The 10,781-nt window shown below is 47.0% G+C and overlaps 1 long non-coding RNA gene across 3 annotated transcripts; it reads right to left on the bottom strand.

Annotated features, from left to right (window-relative positions):
• Positions 1-455: 455 nt before the first annotated feature.
• LOC103160964 lies at positions 456-10,781 on the bottom strand. 3 transcript variants are annotated; one of them, XR_003483377.2, is made up of 3 exons: positions 8,783-10,781; positions 5,945-7,819; positions 456-5,243 (listed from the first exon to the last, which is right to left on the bottom strand). It is a non-coding gene; the product is annotated as an uncharacterized LOC103160964 (long non-coding RNA). The 3 variants fall into 3 exon arrangements; XR_003483378.2 differs by having other exon boundaries at positions 456-4,813; positions 5,071-5,243; positions 5,945-10,774; XR_003483376.2 differs by having other exon boundaries at positions 5,945-10,781.

Below are 10,781 nucleotides of genomic sequence, written 5' to 3'. Positions count from 1 at the left end.
TGCAAGTCCAGTGTGACAACTCCCTGTCTTGCTTGGATTTCAGTGAGTCACTGCTACCGTAGAGAATTGGTTTAGGGCCTTCCCTCATCCTTAGGATTGTTTGTTTTTGCTGTGGGAAGCTGGAGATGAGTATGAAGACTGAAGACTGAGAATGTGGTTCAGTGGTACAGCTCTTACCTGGCATGTGTGGGGCCCTAGGTTCGATTCATGGAACATCTTTTTTCCCCCTTTGCTCTTTCAAGATATGGTTTCTCTGTGTAATTGCCCTGGATGTCCCAGAACTTGCTTTGTAGTCCAGGCTGGTCTCAGTTTACAGAGATCCACCTGCCTCTGCCTCCCAAGGGCTGGGACTAAAGGGGAGCATCACTACACCCTGCCTCTTTTTTTTTTGGATGGGACGTCTTATGAATTTTAAAATCATGAAAATTTGCCAAGAAGAGTCATCAACCATGTTGTCATTAAACATGCTCACAGTAAATCTTGTTACTGTAACAGTCACTCATTAAACACATCTTTAAAAGTGTTTCACACTTACTCATTTGTTTACATATGTTTTAATATTTACACATATTTGTGGGCACACATTGCCACAGCACACATATCGAAATCAGAGGGCCACTGTGGGAATCAGTTCTACCATGTGGGTTTGGGGAATTGAACTCAGGGCATCAAACTTGACGGCAAGCACCTCTTACCCTCTGAGTCATCTCAACAGCCCCATCACTAAACATTTATATATTCACAATATTTAATAAATATTACTATGTGGTAGGGACAACCTGCTATGGATCTTACAAAACAGTAGCAGGAGACAGAAATAACGCAAACACTGGGCCAAACAATGAACACTAGCTGGAAAGCTAAGTAGCACTATAGGGGGTAGTTTAGGGAGCAATGTGGTCAAGCATGTGCCTTGACAGAATGACCTCATTTATTTAATGTTTACCTACATATGTATATGTGTATCATGTGCATGCCTGATGCCCTCAGAACCAGAGGAGGTACTGGATCCTAAGCAACTGGAGTTACAGATGATATGTGAGCCACCATGTGTGCAGTGCTGGGCACGGAAACTGAGTTACCTGCAAGGGCAGCTAGTCCTCTTCATCTTAAAACCTGTTATCTAGCCCAGGCATTTAATGCCAGTGAAGGGAAAGGAATGGTTGTATCCACAACGAAGAACATGGAAGGCAGGGGACAGCCAGCTGAGAGGCTGAAGGAGGAACAAAAGTGGCATCTTTAAGAGAGACCAGGGCAGTTGGAGGGGAATGAGCAAGAGAATGCATTAAGAAGAGAACGAGATCAGAGAGATAGCTAGGGTCCAGTTCCTACAGGGCTGGTAGACCACCGGAACTCTTTAACTTTAGCTGAGGAAGAAATGGAGCATAAGGAGGCCTGAGCAGAGGGTGAAACAATGCATCCAGTGCTTTGGAGGCTTAACTGTGCCGGGAGTACAGAATGTCGGAGATCTGAATGTCTGAGGCAAGACAAGGAGCAGGGCCCATTACCATGCTATTACAGAGGCCACACCAAAGATAATGGCTGTGGGTGAGGAGCTTTCTCTGATGGCTCTGGCTGCCTCATGCTTGCTCACTGTATATTGGACTTACTTTGGGATAGGTGATGCCTACAGCCTAAGAGCTGGGGGTAGTGGAGGGGAAGGAGCAGCTCCTGAAGGCACCCCATGGTTCCCTTCAAGACGGGATCCAGGTGCATGCAGCCCACAGTTCCCATGTTCAGGTACTTCTGGCTCCAGGGAAGAGGGATGGAGACCTGCTCACCAGTGTGTGTTCCGAGACCTCACTAGACTTAATTAGAGCCACACTGGACTTCATAGTCAGGGGACAAAGAATGCCAGGGAGGGAGAGAACAGAGCTGTCCTGAAAAACCCGCCTCTGGTAAATTACTTTCCTGCCATGGTGGCCCATTGGGAAGAACACTCGAGAGTGATTACTGAGAAGGGGGACTGCAGGACAGTGAAGAATGGGGCCAAATGGGAGAGAATGGACAAATTAATGATTCGGGAAGATTTTTTTTTTCTTTTAAGAGTGGTGTCCAGCCTGGCCTCTCTGATTTGATCAATCTTTCACTGTCAAGAGAGCCTGAGAGATGGATTCAATTAAGATTAGCGAGGCAGGAAAATGGCACAGGGGGGCTTCTGATGGTACTGTCTTCTCTCTCATCTCTGGGTGTTGGTGGCCTTGACAAGTCTCAGGAAGGCAACACAGGCATCAGAGTGGAGCTGGTGTGCCCTGCTGCAGAGGAGGCCTGTGTCTCTCTATTTACTTCTGAGTCAGCTCCCATGTGTCCCTCTCGTATGTCTTTCTCATAATTACTGACTTCTGAAGGGACACCAAGGTGTTGGGAGCCACTGTTATCTGGGAGGGTCAGTGCTGGGTATAATTCCTTGAAGCAAATAAATGTAATTGGAGTCTCATTAATTCCTAGTGATGCCCTGGTGCCCTTGCTGCTGTGTCAGGGGCAGCAGAACTGCCCTAGAGATGGAGGAGACCACGGAAACAGAGTCAAGAAGCCCAGACTCTAATAGCTAGAGCACAGAGTGGGGTGGAGAGGGAGTATGCCTTTTCCCCAACCACCATTGTGCCAGGATTCCACAGTCACCCAGTGGGTGGATTTCTATCCCAAGGGCCTTTGCTCAGGGAAGCCCCAGCAACTGTCTCAAACATTCGTGCCTTGCAAATTGCCATCACCTCCAAATTGGTATTCGGTCCTTGTTGCTGGATGAGTTTAATGAAAGTGGTACTTTCCATGAGGTCCCTGGTGGAATTAGTTCACATTACAAAATCATTATACATAATGTGACTCTATTGTGTGCCGTTAGCTTAGGGGAAAAGCCTGTTTTACAGCTCTTGGAGACAGAGGTCCCTCCAGATAAGCTAGGGCTTCCGAGAGAGGGAAGAACGGCTCCCTCTGGTTAATAATAAGAGAACCTCAATGCTCCAGGCAGCCACTGACTTTCCAGTAGGCAAGATGGATATGTAGTCCCCGTGGAGAAAATAGCCAAGTAGAATAGACAGTGGGCTGGACCCTAATACCCCAGGGCACACAGTTCATTTGTCCCTTAAAAATCTCTCCTGACACCTCCAATAGCTAATTGATGTTTCATTCTGGCACATCCTACCCTGATATTTGGCACAACTTTCTGTGTGCTGTTCCGGGCTACTCTACACTGTTCCATGCTGCCCACACAGGATTGCCTTATGCATGGTCTGGACAAGGGAAATCTCACAGGTTGTTAGAAGTTAACAGATTTCCACAATTGTTGTTAAGCAGCATAGGCCACTGGGTCTCTTTGTCCACTGCTTATATATTAATCTTTCCCCAGGATTTGCAAAAGTGCTTGGCCAAATGACAAGCACCTAAGAGTCTACTTGTTGAACACATAATGACCAATTTGCTATCAGGAGACAAGGCCACACGAGCCTAGCGATAAGTAAGAGGAATATGGTCATGAAGATGGGGCAATAAGTAGATAAATTAAGCCTACTAATACGTGAATAGGTAGGACAGGAACATGCCTGTCCTTATAGCATGAGGAGGAGACACTAGAGGTCTGACTCTAGACAGCAAGAAGCCACATACTTAGTCTAGACAGCAAGAGCATCCCCACCTGAAGCCACCATGCCATAGTGCATGGGTGGACATCAGAGGTCAACCTCCGGTGTCAGCACTCACCTTCCACTAATCTCTTTGGGGTTCGCTGCCACATAGCTCATCCTAGATGGTATGTGAGCCTCTGTGGAGTCCCCTGTCTCCCTTGCATCTCACTGCAGGCACACTGCTATCACAGAAATGCACTGCTGCTCCTGACTTTGAGCCCTGGAGATTCTGACTCTGGTCCTTGCTTGCTTAGAAAGCAAATTGTTGGCTGAGCCATCTCCAGGGCTCCAGGTGCAAGTTTTATAGAATATTTTCAGTGGTTTGTTGAATGTGCTCTTTCAGAACACATGGATATATTGTACACTCACCATCAGCTACTAGCATCCTTTCTTACTTAAAATAAAAACAAAAACCAACTTACCTCCCCCCCCCATCTGACTTCCAAAGGTGCTAGCCGCAGAGTCAAATAGCCCACAGTGATCTTCCCATGGGAACGTGTAGGCCCAGATGTCATCTTCGACTCATCTCTCTATTTTGAACAATTTGGTGTTCTACCTCTCTGGACCCCACCTCTTGATGCCAAACACCCAGCTCTTTTCCCACCCTTCCAGAGTCTCCTTTATTTCAGAGAGTGACAGTGATTACAGTTTTCCCCTGGACTACTCTTACATTATGCTCTAGATCAGACATCTCACCCACTCATTGCTGCAGCTAATGAGGCTTTCCTAGAGCTGTGATCACATCCCTGCTATGCTGAATAGCCTTGGAGTATCTTTACTACCCTGGGATGGACCTGGGTCTACCCTCCTCCGAGTCTACCCTCCTCCAAGTCTACCCTTGACTTTCTAGCTTTTACCTATGCTCCTCTATTACCCAAACCCACACCCCTCAGTCCTTCTTTTGGCCAGCTCCTGCCCAGTCTCTTGAGAAGGAATTGCTTGCACAGACCTTACAGGCTGTCACTGAGACACACTTGAATGCCATTCAGCTCTTCGGGTGCAATCTGCCAAGACTCCTTGGAAAGGCTGTCAGTCTCTGAGATATGAAACCCATTTGTTGTAAACTCTCCTCTTGGATCCTTCTTCATCCTTCTCCAGGTCCCAGGATTTCCTTTCCAGTTGTTCAGATTTCCTTCGAGCTATGGGAGCTGAAGCTACTGTCTCATTCACAAATGAATTCAGTGATTCCATGTCTGTGAGACCAGCACACCACAGGAAACACATATGAAACACATATGAAATCAAAGAAGGAAGGAATGGCTAAAATAGCATGTTAACAATAGAAGAGGTCCCCAATGGGTCAGCTCCACCATCTTTCACTACTAAGGGTCAGCCACAGAGAGGGCATGGCCCTGGGTCACATGATGAGCATGGCTGTCCGACACAGAATATGTAGATGTTTGGCACTTGGACTGAAGGCAGACTGGCAAACATTAGGGAATTTTCTGACCTGGAAGTGGACAGCATCTTCCCCAAAAGCATCATTGGATAATGCAGACTTCAGCAGCTGCAGGTCCATTCCTGCTATTCCAGGGAACAGGATGTAGGCTGGATGAGATTTCTAACATTGTCAGGCACTGGGAATTCGAAAGTCACAGATGATGGCAGGATCCCGCCTGTTTCCTAGACAAAGACAAATGTTCTTGGAAAATTCCCGAAGGCATGGACTCTCTCTCTACCTGTGGTGATAAGTCTGGCCTAAGTCATGCAAGAGAACAAGAATCCAACATAGTTCCTTTGTGTTCCAGAATGTTCTCAGGGACACATCATTGAGGACAGACTAGACATTCCAAATGTTGCAGAGACACCAGTCTCTGAACCAGAGACTAACTCCACCCACAATGTCTTTCCCCTCCCATCCTCAAGACCCCATCCCCTGCAACAAAGAGGAAGAAATGTTCACTCTATTCTATAGCCAAGAGAAGGAGATGATGGTAGGCTTGCTGGGATGTGCCTGTCATTCAGCACTTGGGAGACAGAGGTTGGAGGATCTTGAGTTTGAGAAAAGCTTGGGCTATAAAATGAGATATGCTTCAAAAGTAGAGGAGAAGAAGACCTGGAGACAGGAAGGGAAAGAGACAGATTTTAAAAAGACCATAGACCCATGCAGAGACTGGTGGTAAGACTCTAACCAGCTTTTGATTTGAAGGAGGATAAATGAATCATTCAAAAAGAACCTTGAACTAGAGAAAGAAGGTGTGAACATGCACTTTGTTCCTCCTTTCTCCCTCTGTCCTCTCTTTCTTCCACTTTCCCTCCCTCTCCCTTCCTCTTTTTGTGTCTCCATCAGAGCAGACTTCTTGGGGCCCACAATAGAGGCTCACCTTGAGAATGCAGCAGCAATCAGTCCATGGTCACGCTGAGAACCATGAGGCCTTTAACGCAAATGTTGTTCCACATAGCTGCATTAATTTTCCTCCCAGCATTCCCTTCTCTCAGACATTAAGTGTTCTGGACAGCCCCATCTTTTAGGACACAGAATCTCTGAGAGAGCTAGAATCTTACAGATGTCCCTCTTTGGGGTCCAAGGCTTTCTTGTGGGCTCTAGGAGAAGCTTGCCAGCACAGCTCTGGAAACCCCCAACAGTCTCAGGATGGGACCTCCTCCTCTGGTGCCCATACCATCCACTCCCAGCTGATTTCTGGTGTCAGGAGGTTGCTTTGATGATGAGGGTCCTTTTCTTATGAACAAAAAGGTGACCCTGAAGGGGCTGAAAGTTGCTCTTGTGTAGGCTTGTCTGGGGGACTCCACACCCAGCTTTGGAGATTCCTGATAGGCAGAGGGGAAGGGACACACCCCTGTAGGATGCACAGAGCCCAAAGACACAAAGATCAAACTCCACATTTCCCCAAAATCTTCCTGCTCTGGAAACTCACAAGGACTCTAGTCTCTGTAAAATACGAAACCAAGGTTTCAAATGACTTGCCTTGCAATGAAAAAGATGACCATAGTGTGTGCTCTGGCCATCCATACTCTCAGAGAAGGATCCTCCATTGAGACCATCTGGATGAGTTCAGTGATCACCTATTCTTGGCAAGATCCAGTAGCAAAACTTAAGTCATAGAGAGGTGAAGTGATTTGCCCGAAGCAACACAGTAAGTCAGTGTCTATACTCTCCTGTATCCTACACAATGGTTAACAGCCCAGTCAGTGTGGCTGGGAGCTGTAGGCATAAAGCTACACAGTGCAACGCAGGTGCTGGTACCTCAGGAATGGACAATGTCCACACCACTTCTTTGTGCTTCAATTTCCAGATTATGAAGCAAGGATGGTGGTGGTATGGACCCCAGGATCCAACATGTGGATCGAGATCATGCTTATGCTAGCACAAGGTCTTTGCTCAATAAAACTTAACTTTCAGTGCTTACACAAAATACTCCCACATTCATCTGAAGCTTGTGACAAGCAATGCCAGGGAAGAGACCCAGGAAAGCCTTCTGTTGCCTACATGACTTAGTGTCAAGCTTACCTGAGTTAATGCCCATGAATATGTACAACAGAACAGAGCAAGCGGCCTGGCATGAAATGGGCACTCTGAGAAAACCATCGCTGTCCCTTCAGAGAGCTGGGTCTGCACCTAAGTGTGTGTGACTCTAACTGATGTGGCAGGAATGACTTCCTGTTTGCCCACACGACTGGGCTTCTGGAAACTGCTGTCTTCTCATGCAACATTGCTTGGTTTTTGTCCTAGTATCATCTGAGAAAGGAGGGACATAGTTGTTCAAAGTGCCATGGGGAGGAGAAACTTCTTAATTCTGTCAAGTTGACTTTTCCCCTCCAAGATTGCTGGAGCCCCTCTCCTGGAGGCAGCAAGGCTAGCCAGGCTCCCAGGGCCCTCTGGCTCCATTCAAAGTCTCCTTTCTCAGCTTTGGCACTTTTATGGCCCTTAATGACCTCCTATTGTGCCCTGATTGGCAATCAGGGCACACGTAATGACCAAGCAGCATCACTTAGCCCTTATTCTGATGACAATGGCCAGAGTGGCCAGCTAGCTGTTTTGACATGAGCGGGGTCACAGGGAAAGATTTCAAGCCAGTGACATAAAGATCACTGACCAGCCAGTACCCTGGACGCTTCAGTTGCCAGGGCTTGGACAAAAGAATGAACTCTGAACTTTTCCTTTGACAAATGGAGGTCATTAAAACTGTGGTGGGGGCCCCTTCAAAGGCAGGTGTAGACCACGATGTCCCTCAAAGTGCCTAATAAAGAGAGAACAGACGATTGTGTGAGATTCGGAGGAGGGAACTTCTGAGCGATTCAGTGAAGTGGTTCAAGAAGTGACAGAGCTTGGGAGGAGGGTTGACAGGGGCCAGAAGTGCCTGGCCAGCCCACTGCCACCCATTCAATGGGTGGCTGCCCCGATTGTTCCTAAGCAGAGGCCAGCACAATAAACGCTTCTGAGCCTTTTCAGGGGTACCCTGGCTTCTAGGGCCTGGGGCTGGCAAGAAAATCCAGAGAAAGCATTGCCACCAACTGGCATTCTCAATTGGAACTATTTTCATAAAGTGCCGAGAGGCCTCCAAGCAGCTTAAAATCTTAAAGGTTTAGTTTATACACCTGGAAGATAACATCTAATTGCTAGATATTGCTCCCAGTAACGTATATGTAATGATATCAATCCCACCTCCCACCAGCAAACCCCAAACCACAGCTCTACCTGAAAACCTCCATCTCTACAGAACATAGGGCATCCTGCAAACTCCCAACATGGATTCCAAACAACATAGCTCATTCTTTGCTCCCATTTCCATCACCCCATAGCCAGCTGGGGCCACATGCTGCCCCTGGAGGGGCAAAACCAGAAGTTCTGACCTCCTGGAAGTCAACAGGACCAGCAAACTAAATAGATTGCCTGCAAATGATCTGAGTCATAGAAGTTCAACCATGAAGGGAAATGAAAGCTTAGGGGATTTAGCCTCCTCTGTGTGTGTGTGTGTGTGTGTGTGTGTGTGTGTGTGTGTGTGTGTGTGTGTGTGTTCAGAAGGTGTTTTTGCTTTTCACAAAAGACTCAGGAATTTTAATCCCCAAGGTCCTGTGTGAGAGCTTGGATGGATTTGGATGAGTTGGAAGCTGGGTCTTGGGGGAGAAGTGCTCTGAATGCATCATTAAGAACATTTGCTGGACACATCACACATGCCTGCTCAAGATGCAGAATTCCTTACCTGTGTGAGGGTTATTAATGGCAACACCATCAGATGAGAAGGCAGTGGACAGGAAGCCACAAAGCACAGATGAAACAATTGTGGAGACAAATAAATGGAGGTTCCACCTCCCCAAAATGTGCCCTCAAGGCAGAGTCACATCCTTCGAATTGTCCAAGGACAAACCATTATGGGTTCTTGGGCAGACGGTGTCGCCAGGGCTGAAGGAAAAAGTAATGACTCACGATCCTGGGGAGGGGCAAACGAGCACTTAGACCTCTTTCCAAGGAAAGCAACATTCCCCTCACTGGGCCACAAATGTCAAGACTGGGGAGGCTTTAGTGGGAGAAAGGATGCTCTTCTTTCTAGCAAGTCTAGAAACATGGTCTGAGTCACTAGGACAACTCACTACAACGCATGTCATAAACATCTTCAGCACAGAGGAAGGAAGCAATGCCTTCTCTCTACCCTCAGAAGATCCAAATGGGGTCTCGGCAAGTCACCAGGAGAAAACCTGTTTTGATTACAAGCAAATGCAGAACATCCTCTTATCCAGACAGGACCCCAGCAGATACCTGATGCATGGCAGCACTTTCTACAAAGCACATAAAGCTGATAAAGTTAGGCATAGCAAGGGACCAGCACCGATAAGCAATAACAGAATAGAGCAGTTGCTTATTGCAATCTGCTATGTTGCTTAACTTCTTAACTATTCTGAAGTTTTCCACTTACTATTTTCAGAGCATGGCTAACTATGAGTAACTGGGTCTGGCAACAGAGAAGGCACACATAAGATGACCACTGCAGACCTCCCTGGGCTATGGAAATGACTAGGGCTATCCATGTGTCCTTGACTTCTCAAAATAGCCAGCCCAAAAATTGCAAAGATATATACTTTAAAATGTCACATTTTTATGCATTTGTACTTTGGGGGTGCTATGCCTTGAGCCCCAACAGATGAAGATGACCTGCCACCTTCATTGGAACAGTAAACAGTAAACAGATAACTCAAGTAATGAGTATTATTATCTGAAATGCCACAAAGGATAACCAAGGGTGCCCTGAACACCTGAAGATCTGCCCTCATCTGGAGGGTAGGAAAGACTGGGCAGAGGTTCCCTGGCATAGGGCACCAGAAAGAGCACCGAGACAGACTGAGACAGCCCAGGCAGGAAAAGGATGTCTACAGAGGGCTTGCCATGAGAGACAGTGGCTTAGAATTTCCCAATGAGGAACAAAATGACCAACCAGATAGCAAGAAACTTCCATTCCCAGCCACCTCAGTTTCTCTGCACACTTTAAACATCAGAATCCGAGCTGAACTAGAACAGCAGGGACACCCTAGGCAGGAAATGGAGGGATGGGCTACCATGGGCTAGTGTGTTTACAACTTTGCTATGTGGATAGAGGAGGAACAGAAGAGGGGGGGAGATGAGGAAGAGGTGCAGGGTGGAGAAGGAAGAGAAGATGAGAAAGAAGGAGAAAAGATGAGGGAAGGGAGAAGGGAAATGATGAAGAGGAGGGGGGAGGAAGACAGGGAGGAGAAAAAGAAATTGAAAAGAAAGTTTGACTGTGAGATTCCGTCCTCCTAGGTGTTGAAACAGAAGCATCTAGAAACTTCTAGAAAATGGAAATACGCCCAATTCTTAGGTGTATTCAACTGTCCTGGGTGAAAACATCCACCAGCAACTCCGAGATGAGCTCACCCATTGCCACCTCTCAGTCTGCAACCAAACATAGAATACCATTCCTGTTTAGCAATAGCCTGTACCTGGCCCTTCGAACCACCCACTTCTGAGCATGTTAGTGGAAAATCATCCTTCGTTATAACCAGCACTAACTCATCATCTGTACAAGTTGTGTTGAGTGACATAAGCCCACATCCCACTAAACTAAAGGTTTGTTTGGATCAAGATGGAGAGATACTGATCCAGGCATGGAGACACATAGCCATGATCCCACCACTTAGAAGACAGAAGCAGAAAAATCATGAGTTCAAAGCTAACCTGGACTACCTAGA

The sequence above is a fragment of the Cricetulus griseus genome, chromosome 3 (assembly GCF_003668045.3).
Source record: "Cricetulus griseus strain 17A/GY chromosome 3, alternate assembly CriGri-PICRH-1.0, whole genome shotgun sequence".
Classification (NCBI taxonomy): Eukaryota; Metazoa; Chordata; class Mammalia; order Rodentia; family Cricetidae; genus Cricetulus; species Cricetulus griseus.
This window is presented reverse-complemented; position numbering and strand designations above follow the sequence as displayed.